The sequence below is a fragment of the Palaemon carinicauda genome, chromosome 32 (genome assembly GCF_036898095.1).
Source record: "Palaemon carinicauda isolate YSFRI2023 chromosome 32, ASM3689809v2, whole genome shotgun sequence".
NCBI lineage: Eukaryota > Metazoa > Arthropoda > Malacostraca > Decapoda > Palaemonidae > Palaemon > Palaemon carinicauda.
The window spans coordinates 21,152,774-21,180,205 of NC_090756.1; the positions used below are offsets into that span (position 1 = coordinate 21,152,774).

Consider the following 27,432-nt stretch of genomic DNA (forward strand, 5'->3'; position numbering starts at 1 on the left):
AATGTTCCCGAAGGCGTTGTGGAAACACAATGTACATACGAACTTCAAGTAAACATAGGCATACATTATAACTTCTGTACATCTTTGGCAACTTTGGCTTCTGTTATTGTAGTAGACTTCGTTCATCTACACTCTACAAATGCCTTCCATTTCTGCCAGACGTACGATAGATCGAAATATAAGTGAAAAATCGCTATATATATGCAAAATTACACACAAAGACGATTTTGTCAAACTAAGTCATGCAGACGACACAGTAGGGATGACGTCATCATTTAAAAACCTCTATATCTTCGTTATTTGTAAAAATAATGGGTTGAAACTTCTGGAGAGCATGTACGATATGTTTCTCTATACAGAGAGACAATAAAACGATTTTTGAATTTTTCAAGTTGGTATGCCAAAATACCAACCCGGACGGTCCCCTTAAATTCAAGTCTTGCCAAGGAGACTGGTAAATATCATGAGACTGTCGTGGCCCTAAAAAGGACCAATTCTTGAATTGAATATGACAAATTCGTAGGTAATTTGTATTTTTCCTAACAATACAAACCTTAGATATTTAATATGGGTAATTACTTTCGGCGTACCTGAAATGACGAGCCATTAGAATTTTAACGAGGGTTTACTACCCCCCGGCTAGTTAGCGGGGTGTGTGTGTGTGTGTGTTAGCTTGCTACGCCCCGCCCCCGTCACACACACCTGTGATTGAGCTCACTTTGCTTAGAGGTAGGACTTCACGGGGGATAGGGCTGGCGGGCAAGTTTGATTAAGTAGCTAAGGTTTGTAGTTACAAAAAATACAAATTACCTACGAATTTGTCATTTGTTCCGTAACTGAAATACAAACCATGCTATTTAATATGGGTGACTCACCCCTTAGGAAGGGTGGTAAGTCCCGGCCAGTACTGGCTTTTGGCTTTGCCCAGGGACTCAGTACCTGAGTGTGTCAGTACTCAATAGTAAGGAGTCCCTGCACCTCGCTGGCATCTTGCTGTGCAAGTGCTGCGGCCTACAAAAGCTGTGTGTGAAGGTATGAAGTGTGACTCGTCCTAGGAAGTTGACCTGAAGTTCTTTAGATGGAAACTTTTGGCTAGGACTCTCCCAATACCACCTCGTCAGGGTATGGAGACGGGACAGTATTAGCTTAATACTAGGAACACAAGGAAACATGGTTTACCTGCAGTGGTTCGAGGTCAGCTGTGCAGAGAACCCAGGATGCTGCTTTCCCCAAGAGAGGGGAGGATGAAGAAAAGAATAAGGGCCAGACAAACCTTTTCCTTCATGCAGACTAAGACCGGGTAACAATGCCCTCAACCTTCTGCTACTTGTCCATTAAGGAGCCAGAGGTTTTAAACCAGCTGTTGTGCAGCCCCCACAGGGCCGATAGAGAACGTATCGAGTCTCCTGTGTGTCAAGTCTTGCAGGTAGTGGGCTGTGAAGGTCGTCTGACGCTTCCACACCCCTGCCTGTAGAACCTGCGTCACTGAATAGTTCTTCTTGAAGGCCAGGGACGTAGCTACGCCACTGACATTATGTGCTCTAGGGCGACGTGACGGAGGAGGGTCAGGATTCAGGGACAAATGGATTACCCTACGAATCCATGCCGAGATGGTATTCTTGGTGACCCCCCCTCTTTGTTCTCCCAGTGCTCACAAACAATGCCTGCACCTGGGGACGAACTGCAGCAGTTCTCTCGAGATATAGCCCGACTCCTTACTGGGCACAGTAGGAGATGGTCTGGGTCATCTGTTACAGAACGAAGACTCGAAATCCTGAGAGTATCGAACCGAGGGTCCGGCACTCCCGGATTCTGAGTCCTAGCAATAAACTCAGCGACAAATCTAAACGTTACCTCCCCCCATCCCCTTGAATGGGCGATGTTATACGAGAGACCATGAAATTCGCTGACTCGCTTGGCCGAGGCCAAAGCTAGCAGGAATACCGTCTTCCAAGAACAGTGAACCCTCGTTTATCGCGGTAGATAGGTTCCAGACCCGGCCGCGATAGGTGAAAATCCGCGAAGTAGTGACATCATATTTACCTATTTATTTAACATGTATATTCGGACTTTTAAAACCTTCCCTTGTACGCAGTACTGTTAACAAACCACCCTTTAATGTACAGAACACTTAATGCATGCACTACAGCACCCTAAACTAAAACAGGCACAAATATTAAAGGCGATTTTATATCATGCGTTTCCTAAACACCTAAAAAGCACGATAAAAAATGGCAACCAATGTTTTGTTTACGTTCATCTCTGATCATAATGAAGAAACAAACTCATTTAGTGTACACATATATGTATAGGTTAGTTTTTGCATCGATTATATTGATTATACAGTATGTTGATTTTTTTATTACCAATGTTTTACGTACTTAATTTTTCTTAGGACTTCCATATGAAATGTTTTTCTTTATGACGCCGCCTGAAACGACGGCGTCATAAAGTACTGTACGCTCAGTAAACAACCATGCTCAGAACAAAGAAGGCATTTAACGTGCATGATGAAAGTGATAAATAATGATATTTACAGTAAAAGCATTTACAAAATATGTTATTAGTACAAATATAATTTACCGTATCTATATAAAATCATACAGTACATACTGTATGTAGCAAAGCAGGAAAACAATTTGAGAGAGAGAGAGAGAGAGAGAGAGAGAGAGAGAGAGAGAGAGAGAGAGAGAGAGAGAGAGAGAGAGAGAGAGAGAGAGAGAGAGAGAGAGAGAGATTGTTTTACGTACGTACAAATGTAAATTTTAAACAAAAAAATATGATAGGTTACATGTAGACTTTTAAAACCTTCCCTTTAACTTAATGCATACAGTACTAAACTATAAAACAGGCACAAATATTAGAATGTGAGAATATTAAAGTAAAAAATAAAGATTGTTACTGTACTCACCACGAAAGAAGTTCAAGAAAAACTTGAATGATGATGGCGATGAATTTGCTGCACAGTAGAAATGATGATGATGAAGCTGATGATGTGTTCTACTGTGCAGCCAGGTAGTATTTTACGTCTCTTCAGACGGAGGTGTCTTTTCCTGGGACACCTCTTCAACTTCTTCCTGGGAAACTTCTTCAATTTCTTCCGAAGGCGTACTAGCAGGAGGAACTGGCTCTTTTTTGCGAGGCTGGAAGAACATTGTGATCGGAAGTTGTTGCCGCTGCTTCTTTTTTCGATCTAAGAACATCTTGTAGGGAGTCATTATGTCATCAACCTTGTTGCAGAATTGCATCGACCGAACCATATCCTCGTCCCACTCTTGCAACATTTCTTTCAACTCCTTCGCATGGTTGCAGGCCTTGGCAAGCCGTTCTAATGTTAAGCCCGTTTCTTCGACATTTTCTTGGGTCTCTTCCTGGGTTTCACTCTCTTCTTCGCTTGCCGATTTCGTCAGGTCTTCGAGGTCTGCGTCAGTTAGGGGCTGGGAATGGCAGTCCAACAACTCGTCGACGTCTTCAGTCGTCATGTCGCCAAACCCGTCACCTCCAATTATGGCAGCCAACTGCATAGATTTGCGTATTGCAGAGTGTTGGATTTCAGCAGGTATAAATCCCTCGTCGTCGTAAACAATCTGGGGCCACAACTTCTTCCAGCTCGCATTCACGGTTGCAGGTTTCATCTCTTGCAGTGCCTTCTGAATATTCTACAGGCACGTGGCTATGGTGTACTGCCGCCAGTACGCCTTCAAGTTAAAACCTTCATCCTCATCATCTTGGGCAGCATCCACACACGCAACGAGGTCCGCCAGGGTATTCTTCGTGTAGAGGGCCTTGAACGCCCTGATAACCCCCTGGTTCATCGGTTGAATTAATGACGTGGTGTTGGGTGGCAGGAACTCAACCTGAATGCCCTCATGCGACAGGTCAGTTGCGTGTCCACCAGCGTTATCCATAAGGAGAAGGATCTTGAATGGCAAGCCCTTCTCTAAGAGATATTTGCTGACTTGCAGGATAAAACACTGATGAACCAGTTGGAGGTCAGCATCTTCGTAATCCATGCTTTTTGATGATGCATCCAGTACACGGGAAGGGGATTCTTATTTTTATTTTTCAAAACGCGAGGATTTTTCGACTTATAAATAAGCCCCGGCTTTAGCAAAAATCCAGCAGCATTGCCACACATCACGAGGGTAACGCGATCCTTGAATGCTTTAAAGCCAGAGGCTTTGGCTTCCTCTTTGAACAGGAAAGTTCGCGACGGCATTCTCTTCCAAAACAAGCCGGTCTCATCCATAATAAACACTTGTTCCGGCTTGTATCCACCTTCGGCGATAATATTCTTGAATGTCTGGTTCGCGCAAGTTTCAGCAGCGGCAGTGTCAGCCGAAGCAGCCTCGCCATGCAGGGAAACGCTTTTCAGGGCGAAGCGTTTCTGAAACTTCGCGAACCATCCTTTGCTGGCGGAAAAACGTTGTTTCTGAGGCTGGGAATCAGTGGATGTCCCTGGTTGAGGATCATCTGCATCATCTTCTTCAGCATGGTTGCCGTCGTCGTCTTGAGGTTCCTTTGCAGCAAAATTCTGATACAAGCTCAAAGCCTTTGTTCGGATGGTGTTCGTATCCAAGGCTATGTTCTTCTTCCGGCAGTCGGCAATCCACACAGCTAAAGCACCTTCCATGCGTACGATCATTTTATTACGCGTTGTAACGACTCGCTTCGCTGATCTGCTAAAGGTGATTGCAGCCGTCTTTCTAATGTTCGCCTCGTCCTTCTTGATGTAGCGAACAGTAGATTCGTTGATTCCAAAATGGCGCGCCGTGGCCGCGTAACTTCTACCGTCTTTTAACATATCGAGAAGCGTAACCTTCTCAGCAATCGTCATCATCCTTCGGTGGCGTTTAGGCTCACTACCAGCCTTAGTAGAAGCAGAACGCTTGGGAGGCATTGTACAGTAGGATTTGACAAAAAGTTCAACTTAAAAAGGTCGCACACAGCACAGATTAAACTTCACAAACTTAAGAACGTCTACTCAGCGATACGCGGTAAGAGAAAGTGGACGACCCGGGCCCGCGAGAACCTAGATGCTGGAAGCTGGAGATGCGGGCAAAACACCAATCACAGGCTAGATAACAAAACTTGATTATTATTAAAGAAGGAGTTTTACCAGCCCAATGAGTCAAGCTTGACTCTCACAGGGCTGGCCCGAAAAAAAATTGGGATATAAAAAGTTAAAAGATTATCAAAAATTCAATTGATAAGGAAAAAAATAAATAAATGAAAAAAAAGGATTATATATATGTATATACAGTATATACTTATAATCTTTAAACATTCTAAATATGGGTGAATAGATGGATGAGTAGATATATATATATATATATATATATATATATATATATATATATGAAATCTGAGTGATAAAAATAATTAACTATATATTAAATCTATGTAATTTAAAATGAATTAGTAAAAAACTTAGGTAAAAATTTAGATTTTATCAATAATACGTGAATTCCTTAAAAAGGTTAAAATTCTAGAAGCAGAAAAATTACTTGATTCAGTTAAAATGTCAGAAAAAGTTTTCTGACCAAAACATATCTCTCTCTCTCGCTGAAAAACTTTACAAACCGAAAATATATGTTTAATAGATAAAAAAGTATCGCACTCACTGCACATTGGAACCGTGCCGTGAGGTGTACTCATTAAAAATTCATGGGTTAATCTCGAGTGTCCAATTCGTAATCTGGTTAAAATTACTTCTGTTCTCTTGTTCTTTTGTGTCGAGGAATCCCAAGGAGCAACCTTCTGTTTAATTTGCCTTGATATGTTATTTTCATTAGTAAAATAAATTTTTGAATATACTTACCCGATAATCATGTAGCTGTCAACTCCGTTGCCCGACAGAATTCTACGGGAGGGATACGCCAGCTATCACTATACTAGAAGGGGGTGTACTCACAAGCGCCACCTGTGGCCAGGTACTACAGTACTTGTTGTTGACGCCACCTCACTTTTTCCTCGGTCCACTAGTTCTCTATGGGGAGGAAGGGTGGGTCAATTAAATCATGATTATCGGGTAAGTATATTCAAAAATTTATTTTACTAATGAAAATAACATTTTTCAATATTAAACTTACCCGATAATCATGTAGCTGATTCACACCCAGGGGGGTGGGTGAAAAACCAGTGTACAAGACTAAAGGATAGCTAAGTATCCCATATTTCATATAATCAGTTATCCACAATAACAATGAAATAATAAGTACCTGGTAAGGAAGTCGACTTGAACCGTTACTCTGCCTTTAATAAGATCGTCTTCCTTACTGAGCGCAGCGTTCCTCTTGGAAGGCTGAATCAACTCAAAGGTGCTAAAGTATACAGGGCTGCAACCCATACTAAAGGACCTCATCACAACCTTTAACCTCGGCGCTTCTCAAGAAAGAATTGACCACCCGCCAAATCAACAAGGATGTGGAAGGCTTCTTAGCCGACCGTACAACCTATAAAAAGTATTCAAGAGAAAGGTTAAAAGGTTATGGGATTATGGGAATGTAGTGGCTGAGCCCTCGCCTACTACTGCATTCGTTGCTACGAATGGTCCCAGGGTGTAGCAGTACTCGTAAAGAGACTGGACATCTTTGAGATAGAATGATGCGAACACTGACTTGCTTCTCCAATAGGTTGCATCCATAACACTCTGCAGAGAATGGCTCTGTTTGAAGGCCACTGAAGTAGCCACAGCTCCCACTTCATGTGTCCTTACCTTCAGCAAAGCAAGGTCTTCTTCCTTCAGATGAGAATGTGTTTCTCTAATCAGAAGCCTGAAAAGTAAGAAACTGAGTTCTTAGAACTTGGAAAAGAAGGTTTCTTGATAGCACACTATAAGGCTTCTGATTGTCCTTGTAAAGGTTAAGACCTTTTTAGATAGTACCTAAGAGCTCTAACTGGGCAAAGTACTCTCTTCAGTTCATTCCCCACCAAGTTGGACAGGCTTGGGATCTCGAACGACTTAGGCCAAGGACGTGAAGGAAGCTCGTTTAGCAAAAACCGAGCTGCAAGGAACATGTAGCCGTTTCAGATGTGAAAACAATGATCCTGCTGAAGGCGTGGATCTCACTTACTCTTTTAGCTGTTGTCAAGCACACGAGGAAAAGAGTTTTTAATGTGAGGTCCTAAAAAGAGGCTGATTGGAGAGGTTCAAATCTTGATGACATAAGGAACCTTAGGACCACGTCTAGATTCCAGCCTGGAGTGGACAACCGACGTTCCTTTGAGGTCTCAAAAGACCTAGGGAGGTCCTGTAGATCTTTGTTGGTGGAAAGATCCAAGCCTCTGTGGCGGAAAACCGCTGCCAACATAATTCTGTAACCCTTGATCGTAGGAGCAGAAAGGGATCTTACTTTCCTTAGATATAACAGGAAGTCAGCAATCTGGGTTACAGTGGTACTGGTTGAGGAAACTGCATTGGTCTTGTATCAGCTACGGAAGACTTCCCCTTGAGACTGATAGATTCTGAGAGTGGATGTTCTCCTTGCTTTGGCAATCGCTCTGGCTGCCTCCTTCGAAAAGCCCCTAGCTCTTGAGAGTCTTTCGAAAGTCTGAAGGCAGTCAGACGAAGAGCGTGGAGGATTGGGTGTACCTTCTTTACGTGAGGTAGACTTAGAAGGTTCACTCCTAGAGGAAGAGTCCTGGGAATGTCGACCAGCCATTGCAGTACCTCTAAGAACCATTCTCTCGCGGGCCAGAGCAGAGCCAACCAACGTCGGCCGTGTCCCTTTGCGAGAGGAGAACTTCTGAAGTACCCTGTTGACAATCTTGAACGGCGGGAATGCATACAGGTCGAGATGGAACCAATCCAGCAGAAAAGCATCCACGTGAACTGCTGCTGGGTCTGGAATCGGAGAACAATACAACAGGAGTCTCTAGGTTATCGAGGTAGCGAACAGATCTATGGTTGGCTGACCCCACAGGGCCCAAAGTCTGCTGCAAACATTCTTGAGAAGGGTCCACTCTGTGGGGATGACCTGACCCTTCCGGCTGAGGTGATCTGCCATGACATTCATACCGCCCTGAATGAACCTCGTTACCAGTTAGCTTTCGATCTTTAGACCAGATGAGGAGGTCCCTTGCGATCTAGAACAACTTCCACGAAAGAGTCCCTCCCTGCTTGAAGATGTAAGCCAGGGCTGTGGTGTTGTCAGAGTCCACCTCCACCACTTTGTTAAGCTGGAGGGACTTGAAGTTTATCAAGGCCAGAATAACCGCCAACAACTCCTTGCAATTGATGTGAAGTGTCCTTTGCTCCTGATTCCAAGTTCCCGAGCATTCTTGTCCGTCCAAAGTCGCACCCCAGCCCGTGTCTGATGCGTCCGAGAGGAGACGGCGGTCGTGTTTCTGAACAGCCAAAGGTAGACTTCCTTGAGAAGAAAGCTGTTCTTACACCACGCGAGAGAAGACCTCCTCTCTTCGGAAACAGGAACTGAGACCGTCTCTAGCGTCATGTCCTTTATCCAGTGAGCAGCTAGATGATACTGAAGGGGGGGAGGTGGAGTCTCCCTCACACGATGAACAGGGCCAGCGATGAAAGTGTCCCTGTTAGACTCATCCACTACCTGACTGAGCATCGGTTCCTTCTCAGCATGCTCTGGATGCATTCTAGGGCTTGGAAGATCCTTGGGGCCGACGGAAAAGCCCGAAAAGCTCGACTCTGAAGATCCATACCCAAGGAGACAATGGTCTGGGATGGGACGAGCTGAGACTCCTCAAAATTGACCAGGAGGCCCAGTTCCTTGGTCAGATCCATAGTCCATTGAAAATCTCCAGACAGCGACGACTTGTGGGAGCTCTTAAAAGCCAGTCGTCTGACGGAGCCGGACACAAGATCATGGTACTGCTGCACAGTCTGTGAACTGTCAACCATGGGCAAGCGAGGAAGTACAGTGACAACCCGAATCTGTCTAGACTGTCTGGGTCGTACAGACAACTCCTTATCGGGTTGCTGAGGTTGCTGCACTGCGTCACAACAAGTCACTTCTGCTGGTTGTTGAACGTCTTCCCCGTGACATATTGACTCCGTAAACAAAAAATCCTCTAACAAGGACTAAGCTTGGACTGCATGTCTTGCAACACAGCTCAAGGTCTATGGGAGCAGGTGTGGTAACAGACGGGATTAGCGACTGAAGTGGAACCATTACCTTCCCTGGAAGCATGTTATGCTTAAATAAAAGTCCATAGGAGGCTACGCAGCTAAAGGCTCCCTCCAAATGACAGAGTCCTCAAGGGAATATCAGAAGGAGGGAGAAAAGCACTTTCTCATCTACAGGGACCATATCCGAGAAAAGCTAAGTTCTCTCAGTGAGGGTTTCACTGGTGCAAAAGCAGCAGACTAGAAGGCAACGTTATGAAACTGCTTGACAGTCTAGTGAGTTGGCAACAACCAAAGATGTGTGACTGAGAAGCATGCAGTAAGGTATGCAGAGCATGTTGTATGCAGAGTATGCTGTATGCAGAGCATGTTGTATGCAGAGCATGCTGAATGCAGAGCATGCTGTATGCAGAGCATGTTGTATGCAGAGCATGCTGAATGCAGAGCATGCTGTATGCAGAGCATGTTGTATGCAGAGCATGCTGTATGCAGAGCATGCTGTATGTAGAGCATGTTGTATGCAGAGCATGCTGAATGCAGAGCATGCTGTATGCAGAGCATGCTGTATGTAGAGCATGCTGTAAGGTAAGCAGAGCGTGTGCATGGCGTTTAACATTTCTCAGAAATTCCATGACCAGTGCTAGAGTGCTTTATGCATGCTTGCATGGGGTTTTAATATCAACATAATATTTACCTTACATTCATAACTCATGATTCATATTTTTGCCATATTTTGCGATATTGTTAAAAATATATTGCAAGGAATACAAATATATTTTTATAAGTAATACAAATAACCTCCATTATCATAATGTTTGAAAATGGAGGTAAGGTATGCTGAACAGCAGAGTCAGAACGAGCTGGAACAACAATAGTTGTGGTTTCCTCTTCAAGACTCTGTTGAGGGAACACCTGAGGCTCAGTCTGCAAAGGCTGATCAAAAGAAGTAGCAGAAGGTAGGCGCATGGGTGGAGGAGGCTGACTCCTGGCATGAGTGGCTGAACTCAAGGGTTGCGCTTGCTGAGTGGTTGGCGGATGCGCAGTAGCAAGTTCCTGAGGAACAAGTTGAGGTTCCTGCGGTGTGAGCTGAGAGCGAAAAGGTAGTGGCTGCGCAGAACGCAGTAAAAGTCTCGCAAGTTGAGGCTCCTGAGGCGCAAGGCTAAGGTGTTGAGGTGCTTGCCTTGAGGAGGGTTGAGCTCGCTGCAGCGAGAGCTGAGGAGACTGACTCATGGATGGGAGAGGTTGTTGTACCTCAAGCAAGTGTTGCCTCACTGGTGGAACAGCAAGTGGAAGCGGAGGAAGAGAGGTATAAGCCTCCTGTTCCCATTGCTGAGGTTGCCTTAAGGAAGGCGGAGGGAGCTGCACACCACTGGGATCAGTAAACTCATAACGTGGCTCAACATCGTACGCCTGGCAGGCGGTACTGCGGTCAGGCGGAGCGAGCGCAGGCGGAGCGAGCGCAGGCGGAGGGAGCGCAGGCGGAGCGAGCGCAGGCGGAGGCGCAACCTTCTCAGCCCGACACTCACGCATCAAGACCGAAAGTTGTGACTGCATGGACTACAGTAGAGTCAACTTGGGGTCGGCAGACACTAAGGTCTGCTGAGGTAAAGCCTTAACAGCAGAGATCTGTTGCGGCAGAACCTTACTCCTCTTAGGCGGAGTGCATTCAACTGATGACTGTGGCGAGTCAGAGCTAACCCAATGACTGCATCCGGGTTGTTGAACTCTAACTTCGTACGTCTGGCATAGGTCTGGACTTTACGTTTAAGAGGTCTTGAGACCTGAGACCAGCGTTTTCTCCCCTAAATTTCTTCTGCAGACGAGCAAAATAAGGGCTCAATCGTCTGCGGGTGGGAGTGACGGTCTCTGTAAGACACGCCCGCAACCACCGAGGATACTTCTGTGCGTCGATCAAAGCCTGCCGAACCCTTTTGCCCTTCGACATTGCTTCTCCCCTGGGCTTGGGAGCTTGCAAGAGGTCCCGGACTGGGAGGACGACTGGCACGCACAGAAGTACCCTCACGCACAACACTGACACACTTTGCGCTAATCACTTATCACTTTGATTTTCTGTTTGCACTTATTTCACTGAACTCGAAACTTTAAGTGGTTTGTACCTGAAACACGCAATTCTATCCTTTCTCAAAAGTTAGTAATTGCGAAAACAGAATTACAATGTAACAGAAAAATCTAATGAAAGATAAATAATTCAGTGGCTGGAAAGAGACTAAACACTAGATCACTCTAGAAACGTTTACCTTCTTCCCCTAGAGAGACTAGGGAGAAGAGCAAAAACGATAACAACGTTACTCGCTTGAATGAAACGTTTATCCTCCTCTTTCTCCCTCCGTCTCTATCTCTCTCTCTCTCTCTCTCTTGACTTAGAACCTGAGAGAAGAGCCCAATCATGTATATCGTTAAAACATATTATTGTTAAAGGAAAAAACTGAAATATTTCCCAAAATGAAAAGTTCCTTTATTAGAATTAAAACCATTAAGTTAAGAAAGAATGAACAAAACGCTAGACACGGTTACTCTTACTGCAACGTGACACCGTGAAAATTCTTTCTCTATCGTAACGATAGAGCGCAAGTTGAACGTTCTGAATGTCAACAACTGCAGAGACAAAACAAAACGTTAGTTCAACTTTGAAAACAGTACGAGACTATCAAAGAAATTCTTTCAAAGACATTAAAATAGCATAATATGTTAACAGGTAAAACCGAAATGACGGGCTCAATGTTAATTAACTTCGGTACCAAGAAAAGACCGCCTACTATTAGGAAGGTCGAAAATAAACAAATATAAAAATTAATTTTAATAAGTTTATAATAAAAGGAAGTTAATCGAAGAGGCCTATAAGAGGCGGAGAGATATAAAATAAATCTATAACTTTTGTTAAGCAAAATTAAGAAAGAGTCTATACTCTCTTAGACACCAACACTTCCGTCTAAGGGAAGGGTCGGCCATTTAAAGGTGAAAGAGAGTTCATACTCTCCTCCACCATAATTAATCAAATTAATTCCAAAAGCTAACTAAGCTAATATAGAAGTTTCCAGTATAGCGAATAGCTGCAAATTTTAAAGAAATACTTCACCAAACCGTGAACAATACTCCAAAATCATAAGCGTATCCAAGAACGTCTTGCCGGAAGCACGACAGAGGAAAAAGTGAGGTGGCGTCAACAACAAGTACTGTAGTACCTGGCCACAGGTGGCGCTTGTGAGTACACCCCCTTCTAGTATAGTGATAGCTGGCGTATCCCTCCCGTAGAATTCTGTCGGGCAACGGAGTTGACAGCTACATGATTATCGGGTAAGTTTAATATTGAAAATTATTATTTTCTGGCACATTATTCCAAATATTCTGCCATTTTTCCAATATGAAATGCCTTAATAATGTAATCAAATCTCCAACTGGGAGGTTAATGTTTTGTTGTGGTAATTTAATGGCTTCTTTAGCAGCAGCATCCGCCTTTTCATTACCAACAACTCCAACATGAGCCGGTATCCAGCATAACTCGACACTTACACACTCAGAAGATAATTTACTTATAAGGTCTTTAATTCTTAGGATCAAGTGGTTCCTATGAGTATAGTTTTTAAGGGCCACTATGGCACTTTGAGAATCTGAATAGATGAAAAATTTAAAATTCTTCCTATCTTCAATGGTTTTAATCATATTGATTGCTTGTAAAATGGCATATAACTCTGATGTAAATACTGATGATTCTTTTGGCAACGATAATTGTTGTGTTCCATCTAAAGATACTGCAGCACATCCAGTACCCATTGGGGATTTAGAACCATCAGTATATATTGCATAGTGAGGACCTTTTCTCTGAATATGTTCTATGGTAATTTGCTTGTGGTGACTTGGAGTATAAGTGAATTTTTTTGATAAATAAAACAGATGAGAACAGATTCTTGTCCTTGTCATAATCCAAGGTGGGGGAAATAAAGATGGTTGGATAAGACTCACTTTAACGTTTGTTGATTGTAACAGTCTGTTTGCCCTAATTGGGAATGGTGGTTCATGGTTGTTTATAAATATGTCCCTCTCATTAAAAAGCTTTTTTGTTGGAGAATTAGTGGATAAAATTTTCAATGCACTCCGCATTGTTACAAAATCCCGATGCAAAGACAATGGGGGTTCTCCAATTTCACATAAGACTGAGAGATTTGGGGATGATCTAAATGCTCCGCTACAAATTCTCAGGCCTCGAGTGTGTATTGGATCTAAAGATTTCAAAGTTGCTTCTGATCCTGAACCATAAATTGGGCTACCATAATCAATTCTTGATAATACTAATGCTTTATACATCATTAGTAAAGTTGATCTCCTTGCACCCCAGGTTGTGTGAGATAATTTCCTCATTAAATTAAGAACACTGTTACATTTGGATTTGATGTATGATACATGTGCTTTCAAATTCAAATGGGTGTCAAAAATTAGTCCCAAAAACTTTACCTTATCTTGAAATTGGATTTGTACGTTGCCCAATGTTAGATGGATATCTTGGTTCTGCTTCCATCTACTATTTTTATAAAACATTATGGCTTGAGTTTTTTCTGCCGAAAGTCTAAAACCAACAGATGCGGTCCACTCTAGTATTTTTCTAGTGGCACTATTTAGAATCCTTTGTAAATGACGCAAGCTATTGGAGGAATAGTAAATTGCAAAGTCATCTACATATAGACTACTTTGCACTCCTTGTGGCATTTGATTAACAATGTCGTTAATTGCCAATGCAAAAAGAGTCCCGCTTAAAACACTGCCTTGCGGTACACCACTGTCAAGATTAAAAGATTCGGAGTAGATGTTATCAATACGAGTTTGAAACGTTCTTCCACCAATAAAATTTCTAATAAAAATAGGAAGGTGTCCTCGAAAACCATTCTGATGTAAGGATTTTAGTATCGAGTGTCTCCACGTTGTATCATATGCCTTTTGAATATCAAAAAATATGGCTATTGTGATCTGTTTTCGTTCAAAGCCTCTATGTATATAATTTTCTAAGTGTGAAAGTGAATCCAAAGAAGATCGTTCTGATTGTGAGCCAAATTGAGAAGTTGATAGAATATTATTGCTACGTAAACACCAATTTAGTCTATAATTTACCATTTTTTCCAGTAATTTACATATACAACTGGTTAATGAAATTGGTCTGCAATTGTTTGGATTACTTGGATCTTTCCCTGCCTTTACTATTGGTATTACTATTGCATGTTTCTATGCCTTTGGAAATAGGTGTTTGGTCCTAAGATGATTGTAAAAATCCAATAGATATGCTTTAGCTAAAGGGGCTAGATTTCTAATCATATCAAAATTTATCTTATCTTTACCCGGGGCTGTTGACCTACAATTAGATAAGGCAAATTCCAGCTCCTCTTCAGTGAATCTTTTATTGTAATAGATATCCTCCATAGTATCAAAGTTCGATGGTGTTGCTTCTTCTCTTCTTTTAATGGCTCGAAAGTGGGCATCTAAATTATCAATGCTGCTTATATTTTCAATATTATGGCCGATAATATTAGAGATTGTCTGAGTATCATGTATTAACGAGCCGTTATGCATTAATGCGTGTCTCGATGGTTTGCTGTAAGAGCCATTAATCTTCCTAAACTTCTGCCACACCTTCTGCACAGAAGTATTATCCGATATGCTTGACACGTATTTTTGCCATGAAATTATCTTGCCTTTAATTACTTCCTTTCTGAATTTAGCAGAAACCCTATTAAAATATGGTTTCAACACACTAATTTCTATTGCTATGTCAACCAGTTTGTTTATTTTATTCCCTAACATTAGGGGACCAGTGCTCAAATGTTTGAATCTTTTATTTAGGGTTTCTAATTTTCTTCCAACTGCATGCTTTTCGTTTATCAGCTGGGTTAATGTCTCTGACCACCATGGGACTGAATGTTTTAACTGTCGGGTGCCAGTCAGAGGTATCGATTTATCAGCCGCTTGTGTGATAAAATTCTCAACGTCATCATTTGTTTTATCATGATCTTGAGAGTAATCAAAGGGAGGCACTTGCTTAGTGTAAAACTTGAACTTATCCCAGTCAGCTTTATCTGTATTATATCGTTGAATCGAAGAAGTTGGAGTATGTCCTAATATGGTAATCAAAATAGAAAAATGATCACTGGTAAACAGGTCGTCTAAGACATTCCATTCGAACCTATCAACAATATTATTGGAACAGAGTTAAATCTATTGACGAATAGGTTCCATGAGCTTTTGAATAGTAAGTGCTACTCTCTGCCTCATTTAATATACAGAGGTTATGATCATTCATCATCTGTTCAACCTTTGAACCATTTATGTCAACATCAACACAATTGGTGTCCCATATGGAGTTATGGGAGTTGAAGTCTCCTAGTAATAGTATATCCTCTTGCATATTTGGGAGTACTTTAGGTAGATTTTGTATATCATAGTTGAAAGAGGGTTGATTGTACATATTATAGATATTAAGTGTTGTTATTTAGATGTAATCTAACTCCAGATAATTGAAATTCTGATGTGTTGAATATTGAAGCATCATAAGTTACTTTATTATGAACATATACTGCAGTCCCTAAAGTACTGGGAGAAGGGATTGAGCGAGATGCTAAATTGTAGTTTCCTATTGAAGGAACAGTATCATTAGTATGTTGTAAGCATATTGCAATAGGGTTATAATTTTTCAATAGTCTTTGGATTTCCCCTAGATGTAAACTGGTTTTAAGACCATTAATATTCCACTGAATTATGTAAGGGTTGAACGTTACGGCAAAGAAGATAAATTTCCACTGGGTAAGGCATTATTTCTGGTTATTCTGTTGGAGACAGGTTTCTGCTTGACTACGCTAGTTGTAGTTTTTGAATCAAGATTTGGTTCCTTGGGTATGGCTCCCTGGGTTTTACCCTTGTTTGTATTAGCTTCCTGGGTGTCATTTGGATTAAGGTTAAGTTTTTCTATAAATTTTTCCAGTTGGAGGGTGCCTGTTGCACGTTTCTTTATTAGATGGTCAACACACATACAACCAGCATTGTGGCTTTCTAATTTGCCATACTGGTTTTTGTTTTTGTTCTTAGTAAAATTATCTATTATATTATTCATCTTATGTACATTTAGATTTTTAGGGTCATTGAATTCTGCCATGAAGCAATCGTTACAACCACATGAAACTTTGTGTGTTGTATTTTCTGCCATTGTTTTACGTGAAAGCATTAGTTTTCCAGTCATACCTAGAACTGGAGAAGGGCTTATTTCTTTAATGGGTGCATTATTATTTGACTTGCTTTCACTTCCTTGAGGGTCATTGGGATTCCTATGGACTTCAACGTTTATCACTTGTTTAGTGATGTGGTTATTGACTGTGTTAGGTTCGGGTCCAAAGGTTGGGAGTTCTAGTAATTTTTCGATATCCATTTCAATTGCATCTGGTATAAATTCTATATTATTTGTTTTTTTGGGTTTGGGTGGTGTTGTATCTTCAATTACTCTTTTCTTGCTTACGCATTTTGATTTATGGGGCTCGATATCAACCATCTCTATTTCTCCTGTTTTCTATAGCCTTGCTGGCACTGTCTGTGGTTAGTGTGTTGAAACGGTTTTGCAGTGGAATACGGTCTTCTTGCTTTAAGGGACCATTTTGGCCTACTTTGTTATTTGGTTTTTTGTTTATTCTACTGCTATTATTGTTTTCCAGAATAGCTGGAACTGGATGAAAGTTCTGTGGCTTGCTGGAATTATTGGAAATCTTGTCGGGCCTTGAGGGATTTGTTGATGAAGAAGGTGAAATCTCAGTATATTTAGATCCAGCAGTAACTGTGGGGTAAGTATTCCTTGAATTATTATTTAACTTTACGGGATTGGACAAAACTCTGGCATATGTTGGATTAGAACCATTAAGTTTTTTCCTTGCTGCGCCAAAAGTTATATACTCATTATTGGCAGTCTCAATTATTGATTGCTCCAGTTTGTACTGAGGACACAGTTTAGAATTGGGAGAATGAGCTCCCTCACAATGGAAACAAAACTTTTCATGAGTAAAATCGGCGGAGGTATCATGGAATTTGTTGGGATCATGAAATTCGGAACAAATATAACATCTTTTCTTATTAGTACACTTTACATTAATGTGGCCATACTCATAACACTTATAACATTGCATTGGTCGTGGGTGGAATTTCTTGACCGGAATGTTTAAGTGTCTGATCTTGATGTAATCTGGTTGGTAAAGTGATGAAAAGATTAAACAAATTGCATTATTATTCCCTTTTAGTTTTTTAGCTTTAAGAACGGTAGCTGGGCATCTTTTCAGTATATCTTCATCAGAAAATTCACTTAGATCCCTACTATAAATAATTCCTCTTGCGTGGTTGTAAGAGTGGTGAGGAGAGACTCTCTGGATTATATCTGACGAGGAAGCTTTAAAATTATTCAATAATACAGCTTGAGATTCGTTACCTGCTTTAATAAGCAGACAACGGCCATAGCGTGTTAAATTTCCCTGAGGAATACAGCCTACCTTTTTTTCAATACATTCATACCCCTTTATCAGATTATTACATCCCTCCTTGTATGAAGCTACATACCAGACTGGTTCTGGTACTATTCTGGTATTTTCCAGAACTTCTTCATGCAAGGCAGAGCATTTGGGTATAAAGTCATATTCCGAGTCTAAAACATTTTTTATACTATGCAATTTCACTCGACAAGAAAGGTCAGAAACTTTACCATTTCTTATTTCATGAAAAGCATTTGTAGCTTGTAATGTGTTACTAAAAGTGACATAAGCCTCAAATTCTTGTTTATCTTTGGAGAGCTGCAGTTTCATTCTTGTTATATCTCCAAACTTTTTCAGAACATCAAATAATTCTTCATAATTCCCATTGCGAGTAATTCCCTCACAATATAGGACCCTTAAATATTGATTTAAACTGCCAGTGTTTTTATTTCTCTGGCATCTGGGGGAAGTTGGAATGAAAGGTTCCAGAGTAATAACACTGGATGAATGCGAGTCCATCGAGTGAACTATTTTCCTGGAAGAGTCAGCCAGAGATGAAGCGGATTGGTCGTCAACGGGTTTCGGTGGGTTCGCCATAATGACGAGAAGATTAATTTCGTCTGGATATTCCCCCCACCCACCAAGGAGCCACACTTAGAGGACGGGTTCATCCCTACAATTAGGGCCGCCCTAGGGGCAATATCCAGAGATACACCCCGCCCTCAGCACTTGAGGCGTCATGACGGCCGTCAACGTCAGACCCAGCACTGAGGGAAAGGTTTGACATAAAACTTTCCCCTCGCTCGGTCACGTCCGGTACTCGAGTTCTTTTGAGATGGCATGCCGTCCATCCCACCTGCGTCAAATCCAAAGAGGCAGCCAAACCATAATCAAACATAAGCCAAAGTCAATAACAAGTTCATGTCCAAGAGTTGGAGATGGGACAAAAAAGGAAAAAACAAAAGGAAAAGAGAAAGTGCTGACTAATTTAGTTGGATCAACAGCTTGGCACTAAGAACCAGTGGGGAAGCAATTCCCACCAAACATCGGAACCTAGCTGCTAATCCCTAAGCCCCCATCCACATCAAGGCTTCAGCATCTGGGGGGAACAAAACTTGAGTTCTGATTCGTCATCTATCAGCGCTTGAACCAATCACAACCCGTCTTACAGTATATGATGCGTAGGTTACCAACTCAAAGTACAAGATACCCCGCGCATACCGTATGTACAGTATTAAAAATAATAGTAATAAATGATAATAATACAGTACATTACTGTAATAATAATAATGATAATAATAATAACAATCATAATTTTATTAACAACAACAATAATAATAATAACAATAATAATAATAGCTTTACGTATGCTATTTTATTCTTTTGTAGGATCTCTCTCTCTCTCTCTCTCTCTCTCGTACGCTTATTCGAAATGTGATTTTTGCAACAAAGAATATTATTGGATGCAGTACTACGTACGTATACATACAAAAGAATCATGGAAAAGATGCACATCCATTACATTTGTAGTACAGTAGTAGCCACCAGCAGCCTTACACCATTCTAATATGGTATGACTGCATCTGATTTGCGTTTCATGTTCGATTTAATTTTACTACGTACTGTATACAGTACTGTATTATCGTATGATCACATTCTCTTTTCGTGTTTTATTTCTTTCTGTGCTGAATTATATATCATATGTAATGCAATGAACAATCAGTAAGAGCAGATATTACTAATTACAGTATTATTGGAATTACAGGTAACGAAATATCGTATTTGGGGGTCTTCAGATTTCGCGGTATTTTCGAAATTTCCGGAAAATCCGCAATATGTATATATATATGGGTTATGGAAAAAACCCGAAAAGTGGTGAATCCGCGATGGTCGAACCGCGAAGTAGCGAGGGTTCACTGTAAGGTGGCGATCTGAAGCCTGGCGTAATGGTTCGTAGGGAAGTCTCTAAGAGGCCTGAGAACTCGAACCACATTCCATGGAGGAGGTCTCACTTCCGACTGAGGGCAGGTAAGTTCATAACTCCGTATGAGTAGGGAAAGTTCCAGCGAGGAAGAAATGTCCACTCCTTTTAGCCTGAAGGCTAGACTTAAGGCTGAGCGATAGCCTTTCACTGCCAAGACTGAAAGGCGCATTTCTTCCCGCAAATACACAAAGAACTCCACTTTTGCTGGAATAGTGGCATCGAGTGGAGAGATACCCCTTCCACGACACCTACCACAGAAGACTTGCCACTTTGCCTGGTAGACCCCTGCGGGTGACCTTCGCAGGTGTCCAGACATCCTGTTCGCAACTTGTTGCGAAAATCCTCTCAGTGAGGAGATGCTGGATAGTCTCCAGGCGTAAAGTCGAAGCGAAGCCACGGGTTTGTGAAAGATGTTGGCATGTGGTTGTTTGAGTAGCTCGTGTCGTGGAGGGAGTTCACTCGGAAGCTCCGTTAGGAGTTGCAGAAGGTCTGGAAACCATTCCGCGTGATGCCATAGCGGAGCTATCAGGGTCATCGAACAGTTGACCGATATTCTGGTCTTGTTGAGCACCTTCCTCATCAAACAGAACGAGGTAAAGGCGTACACGTCGATGTTGTCCCTACGGTTTGTTGAAAGGCATCTTGCCAGAGTGCCTTGGGATCCGGGACTGGGGAACAGTACAGCGGGAGCTTGAAGTTCAGGGCTGTAGCGAACAGATACAGTCGGGGAACCCAACAAAGTCAAGACTTTGCTGGCTACTTGATCCAAAGACCACTCGGTACTCACTATCTGCGTCGCTCTGCTCAGACTGTCAGCAAGCACATTTTGCTTCCCTGGAATGAAGAGAGCCGAAAGTGGGATCGAGTGGAATTCGGTCCATCTCAGTATCTCTACTGCGAGATGGGATAGCTGTTCTGAAAAGGTACCTCCCTGCTTGTTGATATAAGCCACTACTGTGGTGTTGTCGCTCATCACCATCACAGAGTGGCCCGCCAAGAATACGGCCTTCATTTCTAGCAGGTTTATATGGAGGCACTTTTCTAATTCTGACCACAGGCCTGAGGTCCTATGGTTCAGAATGTGGGTCCCTCACCCTTTCTTTGAGGCGTCCGAAAACAGCATCAAATCCGGGGGGAGGACGAGAAGATCCACTCCCTTTCGAAGGTTCTCGTCTGCCACCCACCACTGAAGGTTCGTCTGTTCCGCAGAACCCATAGAGATCATGACCTTGATTCCACCAGGATTTATGGCCACTGGAGAGACCTCATTCTGAGACGACCATTGGGAACTAGACGGGCCAGGGATGAAAGGTGACTGAGGAGACTTAACCACGATTGGGCTGGAAGCTCTTCTCGTCTGAGGAAAGGACTCGCGACCCTACTCAGCCTTGCTATCTTGTCGTCTAATGGGAAGGCTTTGTGGAGATTGGTGTCTATGATCATGCCTAGATATACCAGTCTTTGAGTGGGCAGCAAGAGAAGACTTCTTGGGATTTACCATGATCCTCAGATTTTGGTAAAGTCCCAGAAGTTTGTCTCAGTGTTGAAGATGGGCTGCCTCCGTGTCTGCTAGGATTAGCCAGTCGTCCAGGTAATGGAGGAGATGGATGCCGACCCTGTGAGCCCACGACGATATTAAGGTGAACACTCTGGTGATCACCTGCGGTGCTGTGGAGACCGAAACACAGCACCTTGAACTGGTAAACCTTTTGTCTAGGCAGAATCTCAAGTACTTCCTCGAAGATGGATGGACTGGGATCTGGAAGTACGCGTCCTTCAAGGCCAGTGTGCACATGAAGTCTTGCGGTCTCACTGCAAGTCTGACCGTGTCGGCCGTCTGCATGCTGAATGGGGTCTGCTTGACAAACCTGTTCAGAGCTGAGAGGTCGATGACTGGTCTCCAGCCTCCAGACGCCTTCTTTACAAGAAAGAGTCAACTGAAGAAGCCTGGGGACCCATCGACTACCTCTTGGAGAGCGTCCTTCTTCAACATGATCTTGACTTCTGCCCGAAGGGCTTGCCCCCTTGCCGAATCCATGGCAAGGGAGCTCAATGACACTGAATCCGCTGTCAGGGAAGGTAGAGATGTTGCGAACGGGATGCGATATCCTTGACTGATAAAGGAAATCGTCCAGGAATCGGCCCCGAGTTGCTTCCACCTTCTCGCGCATCTTTGTAGGCATCCCCCAACTGGTGGACAGGCAGGGGGACTGCCAATCCTAGCGTTTGCGGCCTCGGCCGCTCCCTCTAGGATTCTTTCCTCCCCTGGAGGACTTTTTGCCTTTCTTGTCCTTGATAGGAAAGGGCTTAGACACCTGTGTCTTTGCTGCAACTGCCTTTTAGTACTCTTGGTAGGACGTGATTGCTGGGTCTCTGAAGGTTTGTAGGGCCTCGATGTTAGGGCCCATGTATAAGGGAGTGCTGGTTGGACTTCCTCCACCTCTCAGCTGCCGGCTCCACGTCCTTAGGCTCAAACAAGTTCTTACCCAAGACGGAAAAATGTCTGAGCCTGTTAATGTCGGTACTGGGGACCTTTTGGTGGAATCTCTCAGACACCGCATCTCGACGTTTCAAGGTGGTATTAGACCACAAGCTCGAGACTTGGTGGGCTAGAAACTCAATAGTACGAGCGCCTGAGAGTAAAAAGGTCTCCATGGCCTTCCTGGTACTCTCTTTGGGCAAGTCCTCAAATCGTAACAGGATGCCCAGAGACCCTAGCCAGATGTCCAGCCACGAAGTTGCCTGCATGGCACACTTCGCCACCTTCTCCTGGCTCAGGATCTCCGTTGCAGAATACGAGACATGCCGGTTGGAAAGTCTCTCTAGAGGGACTCCCCCCTTAAGCTCTTCCAGAGAGTGGTGTAAAGGAAGAGCTAAACAAGTCTCCTCCAAGATCTCTTAGTAACTCCTCTGATGGACACGAGGAGGCGGGAGGAGTTTGTTACCGGTGCTGGATCGGCTGGGGAAGGCAAGCTCTGAGAGCTGGCCTTCGACCTTGTCTCTGGCACTCTTAACCCCCTGCAACCAGGGCAAAGCCGCACTGGCCCTCGAGGGTTTTTGAGTACCGAAGACTCGGTCCAAGACAGTGTCCTTGCCCTCATGAGGGGAATCTCTGGATCCGCAACCCATTTAGATTCCTCATAAGGGTCAGAACCTGCCAGAACGCATGTTCTGATTCCTGCAGCTCTCCTCCTGAAGGGCTGGCAGCAAAGTCTCCTGTCCCCAGAGGCTCTTCCTGGGGAGACTCGTGGAGGTTCTCTGAGGGCTTGGCTGGCTCCGGTTTAATCCTTGCTGAAGACTTCGGCAGAGTCTTAGAGTCCTTCGACTCCCTCCTGGGAGGGATGCAGGACTCCAACAGTGATGGTGGAAGGCTCTTCTTAACCCCTACCCGAGAAGACTTCTCGGGGCGAGGTGGGGTTTCCCCCATTGGTGCGATGGGGGAACGACCCGCCTCACCTGACTCCCCACAGGACGGGAAATACTCGTCCGCAGTGGAGTGAGAGAAAGTCTGGGGGGCAGAGGGGGCCTTCTTCAAGAGGAGTCAGCTTCGCCCTTGGAGAAGTTACCATGGTAGACACTCCTCTCTTCCTCTTCAGGAGAGAAGAAGCCGCCAATGATTTGTGACCAAGCTCAGAGAAAACAGGCTTAAAAGCCTGCACGAGAGCTCTGACGATGGTCCCAAACCAAGGCTGCTGACTGACAGTCGCGCTGTCAGAAACTCCCTCTGGAGGGAAGGGGATCGTTCGATCCCTAGGAGGAGTTACCAAACGAGGGTTCGCCTGTAAAGAAACTGAAGGAGAAGAGTCCTTAGACCTATCCGGAAACCTCCCTTCCACCGACGAGCGCGCTGTTCTGCACTGGGGAACAGTGCAGATGTCCTGCAGCCTCGCGTGTGGGGTCGCGCCTGTGATCACGCTGCAAATCGTGCGATGGGCTCTGCCCTGGGTCGCGCACGGGAGAATGTTCGCGCGAGGGCACAGGCGATGGCGTGCGTGGGCTAGCGATGGCGCGCAGAGGCATGGACTGGCGATGACTGGGGGTGCGCAGAAGGCTGGATGAGCGCTCGCGCGCGCTGTATCCTGCCGATGAGCCCGTGAGGGCGATAACGTTGGGCGCGCGCGCAGGAGATATATCCCTAGTGTGCGGGCGCGCAGTGCGCATATCTGGCTGAAGTGATGGGCGTGCAAGTCGCGCGTTGGAGACTGTGCGCGATGGCGCGCAGGTGAGCGCTGACGAGCAGAAGAGGTTACTCTCCCCACTGCGCCCAGATCCGAAGATCGTGGTGGTGCCTGGCGCGCAGGAGAACGTGGGCACGCATGGCGCGCATCAGGATGAGGGCACGCAGAAGTGCGCTGGCGTTCTGGAAGCGCTGGAGTCCCGGTGAGCGGCTGTGGGCTATCTCAGGAGATTCCAGTGCTGTGCGTTGGCGCGCAGTGACAGGAACAACTGCTTGTATGCGCACGAGCGCAGATGAGCACTGGCGCGCTAAGACAGGAACATCTGCAGCAGGAGATCGTTGGCGCGCAGGGGATACCTAGTGCTTCAGGGATTTAGACACCAATTTGTGCTCACGCCCTTTATGCCCCGAAGGGACCGTTGCCCGTTTTACAACGGGATAAGAAGGCGCTCACAGCGCATCGGCAGCCAGGAACGGTGACGGCAGGTCAGCAGGTCTGGTGGGTGGAAGGTTGGCGTGCCCTTTGTAAGGACGACCTTCCACCGAAGGAGATCGCGAACGATCTGCAGAGAGGTCTAGGGATGTAGCTGGCAGGGTCGGTGAACGACGGCGAGGTTCTTCTGCGGAGGACTGCGAAGATGATAAGCCAAAGAGGCGCCTCCTAACACCCTTGTGAGGTGCAGGAAGACCTCTACGGCGAAGGAGAAGGCGAGCTTTACGCCTTATACGTCCTCTGGGGGCCGTGGGGTCAGCGGGCTGACCATCAGCGGTCCTCCGAAGAGGAGTCTCTGTGAGTGAACTCCCCCGAGGGGGAGAATCACCGGTAGGAGAGACCGTAGGACTTAGCTCCTCCCTCAAAGGATGTTCGGAGGGGGGAACTAAGCCTTCAGCTACAGCAGCAACATTAGGAGCAGGGGTTTGAAACAACTCATCGGAAGCCTCTGCGGCTACAATGTCGACGATAGACAGAGGATCGATCTCTGCTACCGTCGGCGACTGTTTGACAGCTGCTACCAACTTGATCATGTCAAACAGGGCTTCCTTGGAGGGCAAACCCTGAAGCCCCAAGGAAGCCTAAAGCTGTAATAAATCATTATTAGTTACACGCATGATAATATCCTCCTCCGGGGGAGGAGGAGGAGCTGCCTCGCTATGGGAGGCAACTCCCTCTCCCACACCCCGGGATCGGTCAACAGAACTACGGTCTATGCTACCACTCGACGGCTTCTAGGGAGAAACCGATCGAGTGGGAGCTTCGGAGGAGGTTTGGGCCACGGAAGAGGAGTCCTTGGGATTTTCTCTTTTCAAAGAAACCTTTGAAGGAGAAATATCCCATTTGGACTTCTTCCGGCGCCGAGAAAACCTCTCCCACTGGGAGGTAGACCACTCCCTACACTCACCACAAACCTTATCTCTATCACACCGTTGGCCCCTACAATAAGGACACAAGGTGTGGGGATCCGTGTCGACCGCCGACATAAACGTGCCACAAGGGCGGTCAGGTAAGCCAGAGGCCAACTTCACAAACACTCTGTCAAAGGAAAAGCAAAAGAAAGATTAGTGATGGATGTTCAAAAGAGGTGATGGTGAAAGCGGACACGTCCGTCTGCCACAAGAGCCAAGAGCAAAGGTGTGTGTGAGGGGGGGGGGGGGATTAGTATGCTACCCTCCCTACCCCCCACCTAACTAGAGGTGGGGTAGTAAACCCTCGTTAAAATTCCAATGGCTCGTCATTTCAGCTACGCCGAAAGTAATTACCCCATGTAAATAGCGTGGTTTGTATTTCAGTTACGGAACAAACAAGAATTTTGGATATAAGGCTCAAGCAATGGGGTCTGGGAGTCCATTCATTACCCATATATAGGTGAAGATTAAAAAGAAAGCGCAGCTAGTGGCTAAAAAAGATAATGTACAGCCCAAAGTAATGCACTGATGGTGCTACCCCCTTTACGAGAGATTCAATTATTTAGATATCCTTTCATATGGAGTTTCAAATTCCTATTATAAAATCCTGTTACCTTGCAAAGCTCTGGTACATTTGCCATAATATCTACCTTTTACAACATTGTTGATAAAGTCATCTTCTGACAATTTCGACTTGAGAACTCTCTGCTTTAGGGAAGCCTCATATACCATTGCGTTGTTGCTGTAGAGGTCACCTAAAATAAAAGAAACAAATACATTATCGATTAAGTTTATCACGTTATGGAAACACTGATTAAAAATCTACGTATGTAAATAAACGCTACAAACAGACAGATTTACTTGGTGTAATATACCATGCCAGGATTAGCCTACACTGTACAACATGTATAGATCTTTATTGGGTCTTAATAAGACTGCCAATTCTGCCGGGTGTTATAAAGTACAGATGATGAATTTAATACGAGTATGAACCTTCATTAGTCACATATTTTTCATGATTTATTTACTATGCGCTAGAATGTTTTACCCATTTAGAACTGCAGAGCGGATCAGTTAGAAATTCGAGACATTTTCTTAGCTGGGTAAAATGAATGAATTTTTCATTAAAAGAGCACTGAATAGTATTAGGTAATGCCAAATTGATATGAAGTTGGTTATGTGCCCTACTAAAAGTAGTCACTTGATTATTGTGTTTGTTACTATGGATTACATACCTTATACACTACAAGGTCTCATTTAGCATAAGGGCTATAAAAAAAATAATATAGACTTGACACAGGTCTGCAAAAATACCCACGAAAGGAAAACCAGCCGTACCATGAAAGATTAACACTGATGGTCTCTATCTGTGACACTTGCCTTCAACATGTTGGAAGCATGTAGGAGGGTAGTTTCTCTCATCAGGTGTGTCTTCTACTCAAAATGTCTCTCTCTCTTATTGGAGAAATCCTTGGGTAGGTCGAATGGTGCTCAAATTCTGAAGATAATTTTCCTTTCAAATTGACAACGTACGCCATTATCTGCAAAAAGATACTCCATTAAGTACATGTAATGCAATACCTACATTATCTAAATATGACAAATTCGGAGATAATTTGTATTTTTCCTAACCATACAAACCTTATCTATTTAATATGGGTATTACTTTAGGCGTAGCTGAAATGACGAGCCATTAGAATTTTAACTAGAGTTTACTACCCCCTCGCTAGTTAGCCAGGGGGTAGGGAGGGGTAGCTACCCCTTCCCCGCTCACACACCTGTGACTAGCTCACTTTGCTTAGAGGTAGGACTTCCAGGGGGACAGGGCTGGTGGGCAAGTTTGATTAAATAGCTAAGGTTTGTATGGTTAGGAAAAATACAATTATCTCCAAATTTGTCCTTTGCTCCGTAACCGAAATACAAACCATGCTATTTAACCCTTAGATTGGGTGGTAAGTCCCAGCCGTTACTGGCTTTTGGCTTTTTGCCTGTGACTCAGTATCTGAGTGTGTCAGTGCTCAAGATAAGGAGTCCCTGCACCTCGCAAGTGCCTTGCTCTGCAAGGACCGCGGCCTACGTAAGCTTGTGTGTGAAGGAATGAAGTGTGACTCGTTCTAGGAAGTTGACCTGAAGTCCTTTACATGGAATTCTAGGATACGACGTTCCCAATACCACCTCGTAAGGGTATGGGGACGTGACAGCATTATCTTAATAGTAGGAACACAAGGAAACATGGTTTACCTACAGTGGTTTGAGGTCAGCT

General features: G+C 44.1%; 1 long non-coding RNA gene across 1 annotated transcript in view; it reads right to left on the minus strand.

The window, feature by feature from the left end:
• Positions 1-26,711, minus strand: part of LOC137625725 (uncharacterized) — a 29,999-nt gene extending 3,288 nt beyond the window's left edge. The window contains exons 1-2 of the long non-coding RNA XR_011040885.1: positions 26,550-26,711; positions 25,820-25,924 (exon numbers count right to left, since the gene is read on the minus strand). This is a non-coding gene — a long non-coding RNA (uncharacterized lncRNA). The remainder of the gene's footprint in view (positions 1-25,819; positions 25,925-26,549) is intronic.
• Positions 26,712-27,432: the final 721 nt, after the last annotated feature.